Here is a 20189-nt window from a genome sequence, read left to right as displayed (position 1 = left end):
CGTTCACATACATATATGAATGGTGTGATTACCTGATTTCAGCATATTAATGGCAACAATTATATCAGACTGAAGACTGAGTAATGTAAAAAACAAGGCAGAAGGCCTTTTTACCCTATACACCCAGGATGTGAACCAACATCCATGTATCCATAAGAACCACTCGAACAGTGCTCCAATGTAGGAAAGTGTCGTGTACAGCCTCTTTAAAGAACACTGCCTCACAATGCAATAAGAATCCAATAACCAGATTCCTCTCCAGTCACTTGATGACTGTATCCTTGCCTTTGATTCTGTAGAGCCCATCACAGCCCTTTCCCCTAGGTATGTGTATGCAAATACCACATACATACACACACACACGTACATACATACAATACATACATACATATATACAAGACTGAAAACTGCATGGTCAAAACCTAGATTAAAACACCCCAAAACAACACTCAAGAAGATAAAATCATCTGCAAAATGCACAAATTTGAAATTCAGAGTGTTTTATAATCGTTTAATGTATTTTCTAGTTTAAAACATCAGTGATAGCAGACTCTTTAAGATTACATGGCTGGATGTCTTATTTTAGAACATATTGCTAATATGCCTTTTTAAAGTGAATTCTATCCCAGGAACGCGTGAACCGTGTTTTTAAATGATCATAACTACACTCTGGAAGAATTAGTAACTCCTCAAGTGCTCAATTGTACTTTTATTATTGATCACAGAATCAACAAAATACCCACTTGGATGCATAATAATCACAAACACATCCGTGCGTCTGTGAAAATATCTAGAGTGTGCCAGAAGGCTCATTACGATTAAGGGGGCAGAAGTGAACTATTTCTGTTGATACCATACAATTGTGTATGTTCATTTTATTGTAGTTTACAACGGTTTAATTCTGGCACACTCAAATGGTTTTATATTTTTGGCCCATTTCATGCAAATGCAAGCAATTAAAATGACCACAATTGCATAATTGCTGTTTTAGTTGCTTCTGATCATAAATGTTTCAGTTCTCACAGCAGGTGTTGACTCAGTTTTACGGTACTTCAGTATCTCCATTCTTATTTAGCAGCCAGCTGAGCTATTCTTGCACCCAGGAGCGCCAGCTGGATGGCCAAATCATGAAACAAATGACGTGCTGGAAGGCATTAACAAGTAGCACTGGGCGAAGAAATTGAATCATTTCTAAAACTCTTCAGGTAACATCACTGCTATAATTTCTGCATAGAAAACGAACACAAACGTTAGTAATATGTGCGCGAGTGTGTGCGTGTGTATGTGTGTGTGTGTTAACAAAGGGAAACAAACTATTAGCAAAACTAGTATTATCAGGGCCAAAATAATTGTTTTAAATTTAGTGCATGCATACAGCGGCCCCCACAATGAAGGTACAACTGCATACATGGAATATGCACACACCCACACACAAAGGCAGACACGAAGGTTCACACAGCCCGTGCAGACACTCATTTTCTCAAAGCCCAATTAACCCACTGATAAGTATTCTTTTATCAACAAATCCGCAACAAATACAGACCAACAGTCGTATTTCTACAAGCACTGCAGAAGTAAAAGGCAGATGGGTTTCAGTGGGATACAGGAACAGATGGAGCAAGCGACACATTACATTCCTCAGAGCATTAAAGAGTCATGTGCATAAGGGTAGCACTGTATGATGTGCATTGCAGGAGCACTGGGTGTTGTGTATCGGGGTGTACAGATTTGTGTGTATTAGGATGGATAGAATGATGTGTACCAGTATGTACATTGTAATTTACAATGGAAGAATGTCTCGAGGGGACGCAACTCAATGTGCCGAGGCAAATTGAATGTGAATGTGCTGACGAGTTTTCCTCCCCTTGTGTCCCATGTGAGCACCATGGGGAGCACAAGCGGGCCACAAACGAGGATGCGGACTGATGAGGCCGAGTGCTCTTCCCAAGTGGCGTCCTTCCATCTGGGCCTGAGTCTCCCTCGTGGCCAGATGTGGTGACAGCTTGCCGTATTTCTTGGCGCTACTTGCCAATACCAGTGTGTCAGTCCCTCCCGGCCTCTGTTTTTGCCTTTTAATGTGTCGCACCGAGACGGTGGCTCAATGTGAGTACGCTGAGAAGGGTGTGGAGGGACAGTTGTTTGGTGGGAGATTGGATGGGATACTTGATTTGGGATTTGGTAGCAGTGCTTAGGCGATTCCCAGCGTGCATACGGCCCTGGTATAGGACTTTGACAGGGTTACGGTGGAACAATATATCATCTTCGGATATTAATATGCTTGTCTGGATGATTTTTTAGCTTGACAACTATTTTAATTGCCTCTCTTCACATGTTCTTGTTACGTATTTACGCATGCCTAGCAAGCAGTCAAATCCTTCTAAGGTTTAAAGCCTTGATACCTGGATATTTAGCTATTTGGACCCTGTACTGCAATATACTTTGTTGTTGTCTGTGAACCCTTCCTCTATTCCTTTATAAAAGCTATATTTTTGAAGGTAGATGGGAGAATGTACCATGTTACCTGGTTCATGACCCCTGATTGTGGAGGCCACGCAGCCAAGTGAACACAGACTGTGGTATACCATTGTAGTGGTATCACAAACCACCAGTTTTTGTCCTCGGATGAAGGTTTTGGATTTGCTAAACTGGCTGTGCAGTTTCTGTTGGATAAGGGTGAGCCTGTCTCTGAGCTGGCTGTGCAGTTTCTGTTGGATAAGGGTGAGCCTGTCTCTGAGCTGGCTGTGCAGTTTCTGTTGGATAAGGGTGAGCCTGTCTCTGAGCTGGCTGTGCAGTTTCTGTTGGATAAGGGTGAGCCTGTCTCTGAGCTGGCTGTGCAGTTTCTGTTGGATAAGGGTGAGCCTGTCTCTGAGATGGCTGTGCAGTTTCTGTTTGATAAGGGTGAGCCTGTCTCTGAGCTGGCTGTGCAGTTTCTGTTGGATAAGGGTGAACCTGTCTCTAAGAAGATCTATCACAATTTCCTTGGATACGTTTTTAGATTAAAGAAGCTAATCAGCAGTCAATCGACAGCCATGCATATGTGATCTCAATCTCGATGCTCAAACTTGCCCCTATGGAATGTACATGAGCACTTGCTTCTCAAGTAGATCTATCGTCCCAAGATGCGACAGGTAAGTTCTATTGTAACCCAGTTTATAAAGCCAAAACCAAACTATCTGGTAAGTTATCTTTGTTCAAAATATCTTCATCTGAGCATAACCAGTCCCTCTTCAGGAAAACAAGTCAGAAATGCTTCAGAATTGTTGTCAACTTGTTTCCCTTAAACCAATTCTGAGTAGGGACATTAATCTAGAATTCAAAACTGATTATGACAACTCTGTAAATACAAACAAGAATGCAGCCATGGTTGTAGCCCAGATTAATTGTATCCCTCCCACTGAATCTCAGAATATTACCATCTCGGAATTCCTTTTTAACAATATTGACGAATCTGATTCCATGCATGGTAGATAAGAAAATTCAGTCATAAATGCCATTTCGACTCCTAAAACGCAAGATTCGTTTGATGTTGTGGTCTTTGCAAGGGAATTAGACATTTTAGGGCAAACATTTCCTGATAATATAAGGGACAAATATAGAACCAAATGTTCAGTCTAACTTTCAAGGTATCTCCTCAAATGACCAACCCTCCTCAGACATCCCTCCTGTTTATGCTATCTTAGCAACCATGGGTGCAGTTAGCTTACCTTAGCAAAGATCTCTGACACTATATGCACTCAATCAGATTCACTAAATAATCAAACTGTTATAGTAAACAATATGTCGAAGGAGATCAATGATTTTACAGAATTGGTATCTCCAGCTAATTCTTCTCCGTTCGTTATGAAGTTGCAGAATATTTTTTAAGTAGATGATTTTGTTAACCTTTCACTATTTTTGCCTAAAAAAAAGGCATCTTGTTTGAGTGTGACCATCACACAGAACCAAAAGGAATCCTTTCAGTGTGCTGATTATAATGTCGCACAAACACCTGTTCATCTTTTGGATAATACCAGTAATGGTTGTCTGGTTCCAGAGAACCCATCTTTTAACAAACAAATCATACAGTTGAATGGGGAGGACTGTGATATTTTGTCAAAATCGGCTTTGAAAGCATCTGAAGAAAGTGTCTTTTCTCCAAGTGTTGTTAGTTTCCCGAATTCTTACATCACTTTTATAGCCAATATGTCACCTGTAGTTTCAAATGAGTCAACTACTGCTGATCAATTAGAATGGTTTCAGTAATATCTGAGCATTAAAAGATTAAAAAAGCTGAGGAAATTGAAGAAGATGGTAAAATTAAATACATATTCATATCAGAGTCATTGGCGAAGTGGCAAAACAAAAAAAAATCCTATCTTTGAACAACATTGCGCTCATAAAGATTGCACCAACCGACCGGGATGAGGCATCGCCATCATACACAAAAACAGCCTCCACCTCACAACCAGCTCCAACGACCACTCATTCAACATTGAACACCTCCACTTCCAGATCCAGACGAACCCGAACAGCACCCTCATCTACAGAGCTCCCGGACCCTGCTCCCTTCAGCAAAGGCATAGACAACTTCATTGCACACCACGCCCTCACCTCAACAGACTACATCCTCCTCAGCGACCTCAATTTCCACCTGGACAACCTGAACAGCCGCAACACAGTATCCCAACTGGAAAACCTCGCCACCATCGGAATAAAAAAACTGGTCACTTTTTCAACCCACTCAGCAGGACACACGCTCAACCCCATCTTCTCAGCAAGCAACTACATATTGTCAGCCACTCCTCTGAGCTACATTGAACCGACAACCACTGCGTCCACCTCTCCTTCACCAAACCCACTGCACAGCATAAGACCCACAGCTATCCTTGCAGATGCTGGGGAAAGGTCACAGAAGACCAGCTCACCTCCTTCCTCAGCCAAACACCACCAGTGACATCAACGGATGCCAATGCCATGGCATGCAACCTCCACCTTTGGATCACCAACTGCGTCAACATACTGACTCCCCACAGGAAACCCTCAGGCAAGCAGCCCTTCAGGAAAGCCAGCTGGTTCTCTCCCGACCTCTAAGAGTCCAGGTGCTCCTGAAGACAGCTCGAGAACAGATGGAGGAGCAGCAAGATCTTCACAGAACACGCAGCCTTTCAAACCACCACCTCATCAGAACAACAAAGAAAACAGCCATACAGAAATGCATCAATCCCTATGAACACAATAAGGAAAGAACTCTTCACTGTGGTCAAAGATTTCGCCAAACCCAGCACAGAGACAGCAGACATTCTCCCCTCTCAAGACCTCTACGACAACCTTGCCACCTTCTTCCACCACAAGATTAAGGATATCTGCGACATCTTTGCAACCCAAGACCCACCCACACCACCTGAAACCACCCCACCAATGACTCCAGACCCAAGCAGAGTCTGCCCAACTGGACCACCCTCACCTCTGATGAGACCCTCATGAGGAGCATCCACTCCGGAGCTCCCTTGGATCCGTGTCCTCACCACATCTTCAACAGATCCGGCATCTACATTGCCACTGAACTCTGCCGCACCATCAACTGCTTCATCGAGTCTGACACCTTCCCTGAAGACTGGAAACATGCTGAGCTCAACCACCTGCTGACCTGACGGACCTCAAGAACTACAGACCCATCCCTGTGCTCCCCTTCCCAGCCATAGTCATTGAGAAGCCCATCAATGGCTTAACTCTCTGAGTTCATCAATACGAACCACAGCTTGGACCTCACCCAATGGGGCTTCAGAATCAACAACAGCACAGACACTGCTCTCCTCACTGCTACAGATGACATCTGCACTTTCCTCAACTTATGCAAAACTGCAGCCCTCATTCTCCTGGACTTCTCAGCCACCTTCAACACCATCTCCCACCACACCATTGGCACAAGACTCCGTGATGCCGGCCTCTGCGATAAAGCCCTAGAATGGATCAACTCCTTCCTCACTAGCCAAACAAAGAGAGTCAGACTTCCACTGTTCTACTCAGAACCCACGGAGATCAGCTGTGGAGTTCCTCAGGGATCCTCACTGAGCCCCACCCTCTTCAACATCTACATGGCCCGCTTGCAGCCATCGTCAGAAGCCATGGACTCAACATTGTGTTCTACGCCGACAACACTAAGCTGATTCTATTCCTCACAGATGACGCCACAGCTGCCAAGAGCAACTTCCACAATGAGATGAAGGCAGTCGCCACCTGGATGAAGGACAGTTGCCTTTAAGCTCAACTTTGACAAGACGGAAGTCCTCATCCTGGGCTCCACCACCTCCACCTATGACGACTCCTGGTGGCCTGCAGTGCTCAGAGCACCCACCGTCCCCACAAACAACCTCGGCATCATCCTGGATGTCTCTCTCTCAATGAACCACTAAATTAACACTGTCTCATCCTCCTGCTTCCACACGCTTCGCCTGCTTCGTAAGATTCTCAAATGGATTCGCATCGAGTCCAGGAAAACGGACACCTATACGCTCGTCAACAGCAGACTTGACTACAGCAGCGTACTCTACTCTGGCACCACCCACAAACTCCTTAAGAAACTGCAGAACATCCAGAACAACACCGCTAGACTCATTCTGAACATCCTCTTCTCTAGCCACTTCGCCGGTCACCTGAGAGACCTCCACTGGCTCCCGATTAATAAAAGAATTACCTTCAAGCTCCTCACGCAAGCCTACAATGCCCTGCACAACGCTGAACCTGCATACCACAACCACTGCCTCTCCTTCTACACACCCACCAGTCATCTCAGCTCCACCCAACTTGCCCCAGCCATCCTCCCACGGATCCGCAAGACCACAGCTGGAGGAATATCCTTCTCCTACCTCACTGCTAAGACCTAAAACTCCCCACCTCTACATCGCAGGCAAACACAGTTGATGCCTTCATTCAGGAAGGACCTCAAGACCTGGCTCTTTGACTGAACCGCAGACCACCCCCCCAGTGCCTTGAGATCCTAATGGGTGAGTAGTCAGGCTTTACAAGAGACCTGACTGATTAAGTCTCCTCCTTATCATCATTTCAAACAGATAAAGAAGTTATCCCTCAATTGAATCTGCATTCCCATTTGAAGGATGCTTTCATCTTTTCTCTGACTCATGTAAGTAGCCAAGAAACTAGGAAATCTGCAGATGCAATTACTAGTACGACTGATTTATTGCTGATGAAAGAAATACAGCTGAAGCCTATGTGCTCTTTGAAGGATGTCTCTATAGATAATTCTCCAATCTGTTTGTCGATTACAGGACCAGTTTGTTCAGTTTTAACAGGTATATCTTCAAAAGCACGACTTGGAGTGAATTCCAGAAGTAAAAATGAAGTCACCCCTATGTCTCAGTTCACTTCTCAAATCTCGGTTCCTAACAAACATTCTTTTGTTTTCAACAGTACCTCCAACCAACACTCAAGTTTGTAATCATTCTCCACTGGTCTCCACTTTGTCATCTTCTAAATGTATGACTTCTGATCACCATGAAGACTTAGCTTCAGTGCAAATTGATTTCTGTCCTCAGTGTTATTTGCAAGGGAGGCATGACATTTTAAATAGGCAAAATATTTTAACCTTACAGAGGGAATTTGATAATTTTTCTAGTTTGAAATCAGCGGACCTGCTCTCAGTAAAGTTTATTGTTGATCAGGGGACTAGGTAAGAGGTCACTTGTACAGGCTGGTCTTTGTTATTATAGATAAATCACATTGGTGACATACATGAATAACTCACTCTGTGGGGTATTGTCATGCATAAAGGACAAAATGAAAATGATACCATAATTTTATGGGACATAAAAAACAGAAATTATTTTCCAGCAGAAAAAAAATCTATTTTTAGGAATAATTGCAAGGGGCCAGAAACTTCGATTCAGAATGATGTTAAAAATATTAGAATCAGTCTTTTTAATACATCATCATAGGTAACCAGGAACATTACCTTGCAAGATAGCGACCATTTTCGGCATAGGAGAATTATAGATCAGCCGGCTCATGTGGAATTCAACCAGGAATAAGGGACTGTATTGCAAGTTCTTCTAATTGTATTAATACTTGTACTTGGAATATTGCCGGCATTAACCATCATTTAAAATCTAGTGAATGGATCTTTTACAGTTCATTACTGCGAAGCATATTGTTTGTGTGCAGTAATCATGGAGAACGGATACCTGTTTTATTTCAAACTTTGAGGTCTTTAAAGTTAATGCAACTATGAATAAAATGAGTACATCGATTGGAGGGTTAATCACCCTAATTATTTTTAATTTCAAGATTAAACTTTCAATTTTGTTATCAAAATCCTCTTTAATACTTGCTGTGCTGATTGAGTTTCTAGACAATTCCAAGGTTTTCATAATTAACGCATGCTTTCCTCCTTCAAGTCGTTCTTCTTCTTTACATTTTTAAAAGATAAAATAAAAACTGTTAAGCATGCAGCAAAAATTAATGCTGGAGATTGTAATGCTAACTTTTTGCACGAAAACACTACTATAGCAGCAGATGATTCTTAAGACAGTTATTTTGGTGTTCCGTTGGTAAAGTATTCTCCTTTTGAACAGAAAAATATAATTAGATATATTTTGTCTTTTTTATGAACTATGTTTCCTTACTTTAAACTAGAGATTTTCTACAAATCAACCAGCAAACCACACATATAATCCAGCTGGTTATAAATCTATCATAGGTTATACTTGTTATAGATTTCAACAAATGCATATGCTTTGTCATTGAGTTCAGCAAAGAAAGTGATCACTCTCCCCAATTAATAACTCCTAAATCATTGCAAGAGGAGTTTTGCACTGAGAAAAAGGCCGATTACCTGAATATTGAAGAGATTACACCAGGCATAATTCTATGGCACTGTAGATTAGTAAATAAATTAGAAGAGCTGTCATTGTTTCCTTCGATTAATTCTATTGTAATAAATATTTCAGAGGGTAGTTATAACCTCAATGCAAAGGAGTGGGAAAATATAGTACCAGAAGTTTTTAAGTTCAATTTTCAACAAGAATATGTCTGAACAAAATCTCTGCATCTAAAAATTATTGGTAAAGGAGGTTCCAAAATATAAATTGCATTTATAGGCAGAAAATGAGAATGGCTCTTAAAGTTAAAAATAGTAACCATTGGAATAATAAAATATAAGACCTAAGGATCGCATTGGGTGAACTGAAATTTAAACAAGAACAGCAATTATGGATGGAACTACATGGATCAATAATCAGGAAAATGGCTGGAAGTTCTGGTCACTAATTGGGTTTGCTCAGGGTAAGAAAAATAAGTCGGGACTGTCATATTATAATAAATTGGACACTTATTTTACTAAGTTGTATGACACTGTTGGCCTCTTTTTGGGGAAAGTGGTTACTACCTATTTTTGTGCTTATATTGAAACATCCACGTAGGAAAAAAGTGTTATCATTACGAAAATAAAAACGCCTCGATCCCCATGTCCGAATGGGATTTCGAATGCCATAATACAGGAATGTCACAAACCAATCTATACTTTTGATGTCTAATTTTAACTCTATTTTCATAAACATGCACCCCGATCTGAACCTATAATTTATTGTATGAAAGTTTTGCTTGACGGGAATGCACACATTTTTTAGCAAATTCTTAGTAACAAAATTAGCAGATTGGACCGAACATTCTTTGATACTTCCCTTGATCAAACCAGTTTTATATCAGGGTGTTTGACAAAGGATAACATTGTTGCCTTTGTTTGGTAGAAAACACATTTTATTGGAAGACAAAAAACATATTTGCCTGTTTTATTGACAAAAGGGGCCCACCCGTAATGGAGCCTGCAACTTAATTTATCCCAACACAGGAAACATGGTCCCACCTGCACACAGAGAGGACTGACAAATTGATAGCTCTTTCTTGATTCTGTGGGTGGTGGTGCACAGCTGTTAGTTGAGTGATTTGTCTGGTTAATTTCGACATAAAGAATATGACTCTTGCATGCTTACTAGTTTTGTGACCCCCAGCAGTTGGTGTTCAACTTCTTGGAGCGACAAGTGGCATTCAGGCATTGGAGATTGACTAATAACAGCTCGGTGATGCTCTCTTAGATGCAGGGGGCTGCACATGCCCTACATTGAAGAATCAGTGTGTGTCTATCCTTTTTAGGATAGATGTGGGTAACCAATTGAACCCTGTTTGTGATAGGGATTGATGATTTCAATTATTTATGCGGAATTCCTAGTAAGTGTTAGTCATAAGCCTGCACTAAGTCCTTGCCCTTTGTACTTTGCCTTACTGCTGCCTCTCCTTCTATATAAAATCTTTTCAGATTTAAAATCACAGCAGGAGGAAGTGAAGAGCCTGATCTGCATGAAGAAGCTGAGGAGCAGGTGATTTCAGTACATTCCAAAGATTCTGGAGATAAGGAACCAGCCTCAAAAAGTGTTGTATTGGAATTATTTAGCATCCCATCTGGTGAATAAAAAACACAGTCACCAAATTCAGGAAATGCTCCTTGTGCAACAAAACCTTATCAAGGGGCACAGCTAAAAAATATTCTTGTGGCGCAACAAGTATGTTATACCACTCAAAACATACCATAAGAATGATGTAAAGAGGGCATGTAAGTAAAGAGATAGAGGGAAACGGGCCATCAACCTCCAGGGCTACACCACCTGCTCCTGGAGAGGGAGACCCTCAGGAAGTGTAGACGCAGCCGCCACAAATATCTCTGAAATTAAGGTGCATCAGTGCCTGATGCCTTGGCTGCAACACCACTCTTACAGCCAGAGAGAAGTTTTCTGACATCATTCTAGAAACAGCAAGTAAACACAACTGTTAATTTGTGTAGGTCTTATTTACACCAGTTGATCCGCTGTTTTTCCATTTGTGGATAGAATGTTTTTTTTTCTTCTTACTGACAATTTTTAAAGAACAAATACCCCAAAAATAAAAAATGTTAGAAAACAATTTTTTTTAATTTAAAACAGTTCCCGAAAAAGAAGAAAAAAAAGGTTCTTGTCAGAACCGCCTTTCATGGTTAAAAAATAAGATACAGTGTATGTCTGTGCATATATCAAGAGGAGTGGTTGTATAAATGTATGACTGAGTGTGTTAGTAGCTGCATGGGTGACTGAGTGCCTGTGTGAGTGGCTTTATGGATCAGATAGTGCCTGTGTGAGTGACTTTTTGGTTGAGTGAGTGGCTTTGTGAGGGGGCCATATAAGAGAAGAGTGGTTCCGTGAATGGCTGTGTAGTTGAGTGAATGCTTGTGTGAATGGTTGTGTGAGTGGCTGTATGGGTGAGTGATTACCTGTGTAAGTGGCTTTACAGGTGAGTGACTGTGTGGGTAACCTTATGGAAAAATGAGTTGCTGTGGGAGTGGTTGTATGGGTGAGTGAATGGTTATATTAGGCACTGTATGGGATGAATGAAAAGTTGTGTGAGTGCCTGTATAGGTGAGTGAGTATCTGTGTGAGTGCTTGTATAGGTGAGTGAGTACCTGCTTAAATAGCTACATGGGGAAGTGACTGAATGTGTAAGTGGCCATATGGGAGAGTAAGTAAGTTGCTGTGTGAATGACTGTTTGGTTGAATGAATGATTGTGTGAGTGGCTTTATAGTAGAGTGAGTGCCTGTAAGAGTTCCTGGGCGGGTGAGGGGATGGGTGTGTAAGTAGATCTGTGGGTGTGTAAATAACTGTGTGGGTGCTGTGTGAGTAGTTGCATGTGTGAGTAAGTGCATGTGTTGATAGCTATATGGATTAGTGAGTGGGTGTATCAGTGACTACATGGGTGAGTGACTGGGTGTGTGAGTGGCTGTATGGGTGAGTAATTATATATGGGTGAGTGAGTGTCTTTGTGATTTGCTGTATAGGTGAATGAGTAGTTAAGTTAGTGGTTCTGTAGGTGAGTGAATAGGTGTGAAAGTAGCTGTGTGAGTCTGAGTGGTTGTGTGAATGATTTTAGAGAGAGTGACTGTCTGAGTGGCCATATGGGTGAATGAGTGGCTGCGTGAGTGGCTGTATGGGCAAGTGAGTGACTGTGTGGGTAAGTGGGTGTTAGGAGCTGTATGGATACGTGAGTCGGTATGTCAGTGACTGTATAGGTACGTGAGTGAATGGCCATATGGGAGAGTGAGTGGTTGGGGTAGTGACTGTATAGTTGAATGAATGGTTGTGAGAATGGCTGTGTGAGTGAGTAAGTGCCTATATCAGCAGCTGTATGGGTGAGTGAATGTGTGTGTGAGTTGCTCTATGGGTGGGTGAGTGAGTGGGTGGGTGTGTGAGTGGCTGTCTGGGTGAGTGAGTGGGTATGAGTGGCTTAATGGGTGAATAGCTGTGTATGTGAGAGGCTGTATGGATGAGTGACTGCTACTAGCAGTGGCTGTATGAGTGAGTCAATGGATGTGTGAGTGGTTGTATAACTGAGTGAGTGTGTGAATAAGTAGCTATATGGGTGAGTGTGAGGTGCTGTCAGTAGCTGTATGGGCCAGTGAGTAGCTGTGTGAGTGGCTGTATGGATGACTGAGCACACTGGAAGTGGCTGTATGGGTCAGTGACTGCTAGTGTGAGTGAATGTGTGAGTTAATGAGAGGGTGTATTAGTAGCTGTATGGGTACTTGAGTGGTAGTGTTAGTATTTGTATGGTGAACTGAATGGGAGAGTGAGTGGCTGTATGGGACAGTGAGTGGGTGTCTAATTAGCTCTATGGATGAGCGAATAGGTATCTCAGTGGCTCTCTGAATGACTGCAAGGTAGATTAATTGGGCAATGGGTGACTGAGTAGCTGTATGAGTTAGTGAAAGGCAGTGTGAGTACCTATATGGGTAACTGTGTGGTAGTGTTAGTAGTTGAATGGGTGACTGAATGGGTGTGTGAGTGGCTGTATGAGTAAATACGTGGATGTGTGTGTCATTGTATGGGTGAGTGAGTGACTGTGTAAGGGACTGCATGGGTGATTGAGTGGCTGTGAGAGTATAGTTTTATTATAAAATAGGCAAAACAAACTAATAGGAAATTAGCACAAGAACCCTTTAGATTTAAAAACAAGTTCCGATGGGCTTGGCCAAGATGGCGAGCGGGTAAGACGTGACTCATTTGTCTCACCTTCCTGTTCGCCGCCGTGTGGTTTCCCGGCACTGGTATAAGCAGTAGACCCCTGAACATGAAGGGGAAAGGTGCAGGAATCCAGGAGAGTGTTCGGCGACGGAAACCGGAGTCATGCGCTACCTGAATCTACATGAAGCCATGAAGGGGCCCCGCGGAACAAAATGGCGGCCTGGGCCACGCCGGAGAACTGAGGGCAGAGTGCGGACCTGGAATGTGATCATCAGCGAGGGATTGTGGCGCCGTCCCCAGCATCGGCTTGCAATACACAGACAGCTACGAGGAGCGTGCTCACATGGACGGAGGTGGAGGTCCTGGCACTGGAGCAAAACAGCGGGAGGTGCGGAGCGGAGGCTGCATCCTGCAGTGAGCTGCGTAGGAGGCCCAGATCGCACATCAGAGACACCGCGACCGGGGGGCCCCAGGCCAGACACAGACAGAGTTGTGGGGTCCTGCAGTCCAGAGAGCAACGGAGGATCAGGGGGCCCAACTCCAGGGCTCTGTCTGGCTAGCAACAGTGTCCAGAGCAATAGGTCCCGACGTCACCGGCACAAATGAGGGCCCGGACTGAAGGCTCCCTGGCTGCTGCACAGGGATGACTGCAAACACAGGTGAGGACCCGGCATGTCCCCCGGGAATCCGAGAATACTGACGGGCCTGCATCACGCCCGCCGCCTTGGGAAATAGGGCATCTCACACTTTGGGCTTTGGCATCACTGGGGCGCAGGAGGAGAACAGACCGAGGCCCAGCTTCACAGCCAGTGCCACGCGGCGTTGGGTTCGCACAGTGACTGTGGCCATGAGTGAGGCGCTCTGGAGCTGTAATTTGAAGTGGGGGCCTCTCGGATAAATGGAACCACTCCCACGGAGGCAAGAGCCTCAGCAAGAGTGACCTGAATATGGCAGGAGGTAAAGCACCTGGGGCGGTGGAGCTCCTTCAGAGGCCCACCTCAACAGTGGAAGGCCTGCAAGGTTTGCGGCTTGCTGTGTGAGCACTACTGGAGCACAAACGGATATCGCAAGACATTGACTCAGGCCATTGCGCAGGGCAGGGCACACACAGACATACAGTGAGGACGGCGCGGTCTGATCTGGGAGGACAGAAGGGGAGAGGCCGCTTAGTTCTATCCTTAAGACATGGAGTGGATGGGCCAGGGAGCACTGCACACGCCTGGTGGGATGCCCTGGGACATTCAGCTGCACCTTCAAATTCCCTAATATAATCTAGAAAAGTCGATAACAAGGGGGAAGAAGGATAGAAACGTCAAAGATATGTTCACCAAGATGGCTGGATCAGGCGGTGGAGACAACCGTGCCTCACCGGCTACACTAGGAGGGCAGAAATTGGAGAGCTCAGAGGAACTGATGACGCGCGCATTCCTAACACAACTATTCTCAACGCTGCAGGGCGATATACACACTGTCCGCAAAGACCATTCCACTGACATAAAAGAAGTGAGGCGGGTTATTGACACGGTGGGTGACAGAGTGGCCACATTGGAGGATCACAAACAGACTCGTGATGACGAAATGGAGCAGCTGCAGCAGGAAGTGATCCGACTTCAGGAACAGCAAATAGAGCTCCAGGCCCAAGCAGAAGATTTGGAAAATCGCTCACGTAGAAACAATATTCGAGTGAAAGGAGTACCTCCCAAAGAAGAAGGTACGGATATCACCCAGTATCTTCAAGACCTCTTTTGTCATGTATTGCAGGAGTCACAGGACTTTGTCATCAAAATTGATAGGGCCCATAGAGTTAGTCAACAGAGGAGGGCTCTGGCGCCTCCCCAAATATCTTGGCATACTAACCAGACTTTCAACTAAAGGAACTCATCTTGCGACGAGCACAGGACACACAACCCCTAACATATCAGGGTCACGCAATTGCCCTGTACCACAACCTGACAGCGATAACTCAGCAGAAGCGCCGGGACTTCCACCCGGTTACGGCACATCTACGCAACCAAGATATCTCCTAATCCTGGGGGCATCCTTTCCGCATCGTCTTCAGATGGGACGGTAAATTGCAGCAAATCAGATCATTGTGGGAGGCATGTCAGGACTTGGGCATTGAACACCCTCAGCAAGCCGAAACTGACAAGGGTGATCACAAGGGCCAACAGGAGAGGTGGCGTAGAGTCAGAGGACAGAAGAGGCCGGAGGCATCGTCAAAGCCGGACTCGGAGATTATAGCACAGGAACGTCAAGTGGTGCTATCTTTTTTTATCTGCCCGAAAACGGATCCACAGACAGCGAATGAAGGGACTCAGGGGTCTGACAAGTGGTAACAAGCTGTGCCGGGGATTGCGGGTGGGGGCGGGGGATCTGATGGCCACAAGATGCATCCTACCACAGGTTTTACCAAGGGGACACAGTCGTGATTGCGGCTCCTGGACTCTTTAGGGGGGTACTTCTTTTGTTATTAGTTGGGGTTAGGGTGGGCGGAGGGAGGATCCGGTGCTCACAGCAGGCATATGCACTCAGAACTTGGGGTTCACCACACGTTTATATGAGAGTTGTTCCACAGGTACACATAGCTCTAAACTGGGTGGCGAGAAGTCGTATGGGGAAGGAATGGGGATGGCCTGGTATCCGCCACATCTCACTTCACAACTACATTGGATGGCCAAGGACATTGTGAAAAGTACTCACGCTTAATGTAAAAGAGCTCAACAACCCCATTAAAAAGAAAGCAATCCTGTCATACCTGGAACAGACAGAGGCAGATATTTGTTTCCTACAGGAGACGCATCTCCTCCCCAAAGATTGTCATCGCTTACACTCGAGGATGTTTCCCCAGCAGTACTTCTCTTCTATGGGGGAGAGGAGGGCAGGGGTGGTTATCCTCATTGCCAAACACTGTAGGGGGGAAGTGAAAGAGAAGGTGTCTGAAATAAAAGGGAGGTTACTGGCATACACTATACAATTCAGTACCCGATCCATGGTGGTAGGTTCTGTATACGCCCCTAATTCGGGACAAGAGGGGTTCCTTAAAACAGCCTTGGCCGACACAGTGGCTTCACAAAACTCCATGACATTAGTAGGGGGAGACCTGAATATGGTTATGGATTCGGTCAAGGACAGATAAAAGTCCATTTACCACCAGCAGGGGGAGTTGTACGGGGAAGGGAAAAAATGGCTGAAGAAAATGGGCGTAGTTGACATTTTGAGGGAAGCTCACCCCACGGCGACACAGTACACATTTTATTCCCACGCACATAAGTCTTATGCCTGTCTGGATTATTTCCTGGGTATGCTGGAGTTTAATACAGCAGTCGCAGACGTAGGTTTTGAATCTGCGGCCCTTTCGGACCATGATGCAGTGACAGACCAGGTACGGCTGCCACATGGGCCCCGACCATCTGGAGGCTGGAGGCTTAAGGAAACCATGCTCCACAGGAAAACGGTCGAACAGCATGTCACTAAGTGTATTCAGGAGTACTTTGCCCTAAATGATACTCCAGGCGTCTCTGTCACAACACTATGGGAAGCAATGAAAGCAATAGTGAGGGGGGAGTTCATAGCCTTATCGGCAGCAGATAACAGAGAACGTAAGGAACTGCGGGTGACCTTATCTGCGCAGGTGCGAGAGCTTGAGAGGATACACAGTCGAACGGGGGGCCCAGGAAATGGAGGCAGCTGAAAGCTGCCAGAGCCCAGGTAGCAGGTATTGATTTAGAAAGAGCGGACTATGCTGTGGTTTGACTAAGACACTCTTATTATATTGGGGGAGATTGTACGGGCTGCTTATTAACGAATAGGCTGAGGGCCCAACAACAAAGGACAAAGGTGCTCTTGCTGTGGAGGAACAGACAGGGAGGCCATGGGGAACCAACAGATAGCCCAAACCTTTAAGGAGTTCTATGAGAAGCTCTACACAGCAGACACACCAACTGACCGCGACGTGCTTGCTTACTTGCAGACTGTCAACGTGACTACACTGTCACCAGATCAGGCACACTCTCTGGACGCCCCTATCCGCATTGACGAAGTAGTCACAGCCATCTCGCGGCTTGAAGTGCTTAAGTCCCCGGGCACCAACGGGTTCCCCGCTATTTTTTATAAAAAGTTCTGTCATGTCATTGCGCCAACCTTAACACGGCTGTTTAACTCCTTCAGAAGCGATAACCCAATTCCGGTGATGATGCTGGGGCGGCGATAGTGGTCCTGCCCAAACCTGGAAAAGATAGGCAGAACTGTGGCTCGTACCATCCGGTGTTCCTCCTTAACGTAGATTTTAAAATATTCACGGGAATACTAGCCGCAAGGCTGGGCCCTCATATTCCTAATCTAATAGAACTACACCACGCGGCATTATCCAAACCCGACAGAGTGGGGAAAATACAAAGAGGATACTACACCTCATTGACAAGGCTCACCAGCACAAATGGATGCCCTTTTGTTGACGGTCAAAGCCGAAAAAGCGTTTGACCAGGTAGATTGGAGATTTTTGGGACACACTTTAGCACGTTTTGGGCTGGGGGAGTGATTCAGGGAGTGGGTGAGCGGCTGCTATGGGAGGCCTATGGCCTCCATTAGAGTCAACGGCATTTCTTCACGATCCTTCGATATTCAGAGGGGAACCAGGCAAGGCTGCCCACTTTCGCCGTTATTGTTCGCTCTATACATAGAACCTCTGGCACAAAGAATACGAGACAACCCCAACGTTAAAGGGACTCCATTCGGAGATGAAACACATCCAATCAGTTTATATGCTGATGATGGGAAAGTGGCCTTGACGGAACCAAGGGACTCCCTTCCCGCAATTTTAGAAGAGCTAGAAATATTTGGCCAGGTCTCCGGCTTTCAGGTAAACGTGGATAAATCTCTGAACCTAGAGTTAAATCCCACAGTCCCCACGCTTGGACCTGGAGAAGATCGGGTGGCGGGGATACAGAAGGTTGACTCTATCCCTTATTTGGGGCTGGAGTTAGTGGCAACAGTCCAACACACTGTTAAATTGAATTATGCTAAACTTGGGCGACAAGTGAAAAAAGATCTGGCAATTGGAGTAAACATCACCTCTCTTTATTAGGGATAATAGCGGCGGTCAAAATGTCCCTTTTACTGAAAGCATTGTATTTGTTTCAAACTCTACCGGCGCTACCACCAGAAGGAGTGATTGTTTCTCTGCAACGTGCCATTTTGTGTGAGCAGGGGCAAGACCACGGATGAGCAAGAGACTGGGGTACATGCGCCCGGAAGAAGGAGCCTTGGGGATACCGGACCTCCTAAGCTACTATGAGGCAGCCCAATTACGATACTGAGTGGAATGGGCTAGGCCCGAATCTGTAAAAAGGTGGGTCTTTCAGGATAGGGCACTAGCGGGCATCTCGCTATGGAAGGTCCTCTTCCTGAAAAAATCGCACTGTCCACGCAGTCTACTGCGTTCGCCGATCACCAAGTCGGTGATGAAAGCCTAGGATGGGGTGGTGACAGCCAGGAATCTTACGACTTTTCTGTCTCCTTTAACTCCCCTGTTTGGAAATAGTGAGTTTACGCCAGGTCTGGAGGACAAGGCATTTATGGCGTGGGTGGACGGCCACTGTCGCTCGGTGGGGCATCTTTGTGACCTAGCAGGAATTGTTCCATTCTCGCAACTGAAACTAGACTGCGGGATCCCAGAGACGGACAGATTACATTACATGCAGCTCAGGCACTGGGTACTTCAGCCGGGGGTGAGAGAACAGGCGAGTCGGCGACTGATCCAGTATGAAAAATGGCTCATCACTAAACACACAGACAAAGGGTTCATTTCAGAAATATATGACATGATCAGGGACCGCTCACACCCACATGCCACACCAAGTCTAAAAAGGTGGGGGAGAGACCTGGGAGGAGAGCTTACAGGGAAAGACTGGGAAGAGATCTATTACAGTGCGAAGCACACTGCACAAAACATGGCCAGTATTGAAACAGCTATGAAAATAGCTGCTTGCTGGTGTCTCACGCCAGCGCGTCTACGTAGGGGCAATCCAAATAGAAGCCCTACTTGCTGGAGATGCTGTGATAGTGAGGGGGAACTGCTTCACTTAATATGGGCCTGCCCGTTACTTACACAATTACTGGACTGCAATGTTAGATGTTGTGGATAAACTATTCGATACGGAGATTCCGCGGCCTCCTGTATATGTAACCCAATTACATTTACACTCAAAAGCATAAGAGGTCGACAGATGGGGCTGGCATTGGGGGCAGCTCTGCAGAATATACTGACACACTGGGCGTCCTCCACTTCACCCACGCATCTAGGGTGGTTACACAGGATTTGGCACATCCTAGGGATGGAACGAATTTTAGCCACTTTGACCAATTCTGATGCTTCCTTTTAGAAAGTATGGAGTCCCTTTTTAAAACTGCTCTCCACAGAGTTCAATGAAATCCCCCAACCCAAATATTTAAGAGTACTGAGATTGTCAGACCTGGAGAATGCACAACAACAGCAATCGACTGCTTAGTGCGAGCCACCAACGTTCTGAAAACCGAAACAAGAGCAAAGACAGGGAACACCCAACAGGGTGGTGGGAGAGGGGGGACGGGTTCAAATTGTTGGTTTACTGCAAAATGTAGAACTAAGACATAACACAATTCACTTAATGCTTCAGAGCTGTTTAATTTGTGAACTCGATTAAAATGGCAAGATGTTTTGTATGGATACAGGAGGGCAAACGGATTGTGCTTATCTTGCACTAGATTGCTTCTGCTTTTGCATTGTTTCCAATTGAAAATCAATAAACACGTTTAAACATAAAAACAAGTTCCATGGTTATGTATAAACAAAATGTCTGCGATAGGAAAAATGTTTTGAGGCATCTAATGACTTTCAACCCCACCTGGTATGGAAAAAGAAAAAGAACAAAAATATATATTAGCATTTGATCTTTGTTATTATAGAATCATACCAACATACATTACTTATACTGGAATATTATATTACAACATAGTGAAAATATAATTTTCTCTTCGTTGCTGTTTTCAGCTTCCATACTTCTTCACCATAAACAGTGATCTGTATGAAGTATCATCTTTGAACAGCGGGGAAATTATAATCAATGGATTGGAGAAAAAAAACAGACATGCATACTACAACACGATGATTAAGTGAA

Source organism: Triturus cristatus, chromosome 6 (assembly GCF_964204655.1).
Source record: "Triturus cristatus chromosome 6, aTriCri1.1, whole genome shotgun sequence".
Taxonomy (NCBI): Eukaryota; Metazoa; Chordata; class Amphibia; order Caudata; family Salamandridae; genus Triturus; species Triturus cristatus.
This window is presented reverse-complemented; position numbering follows the sequence as displayed.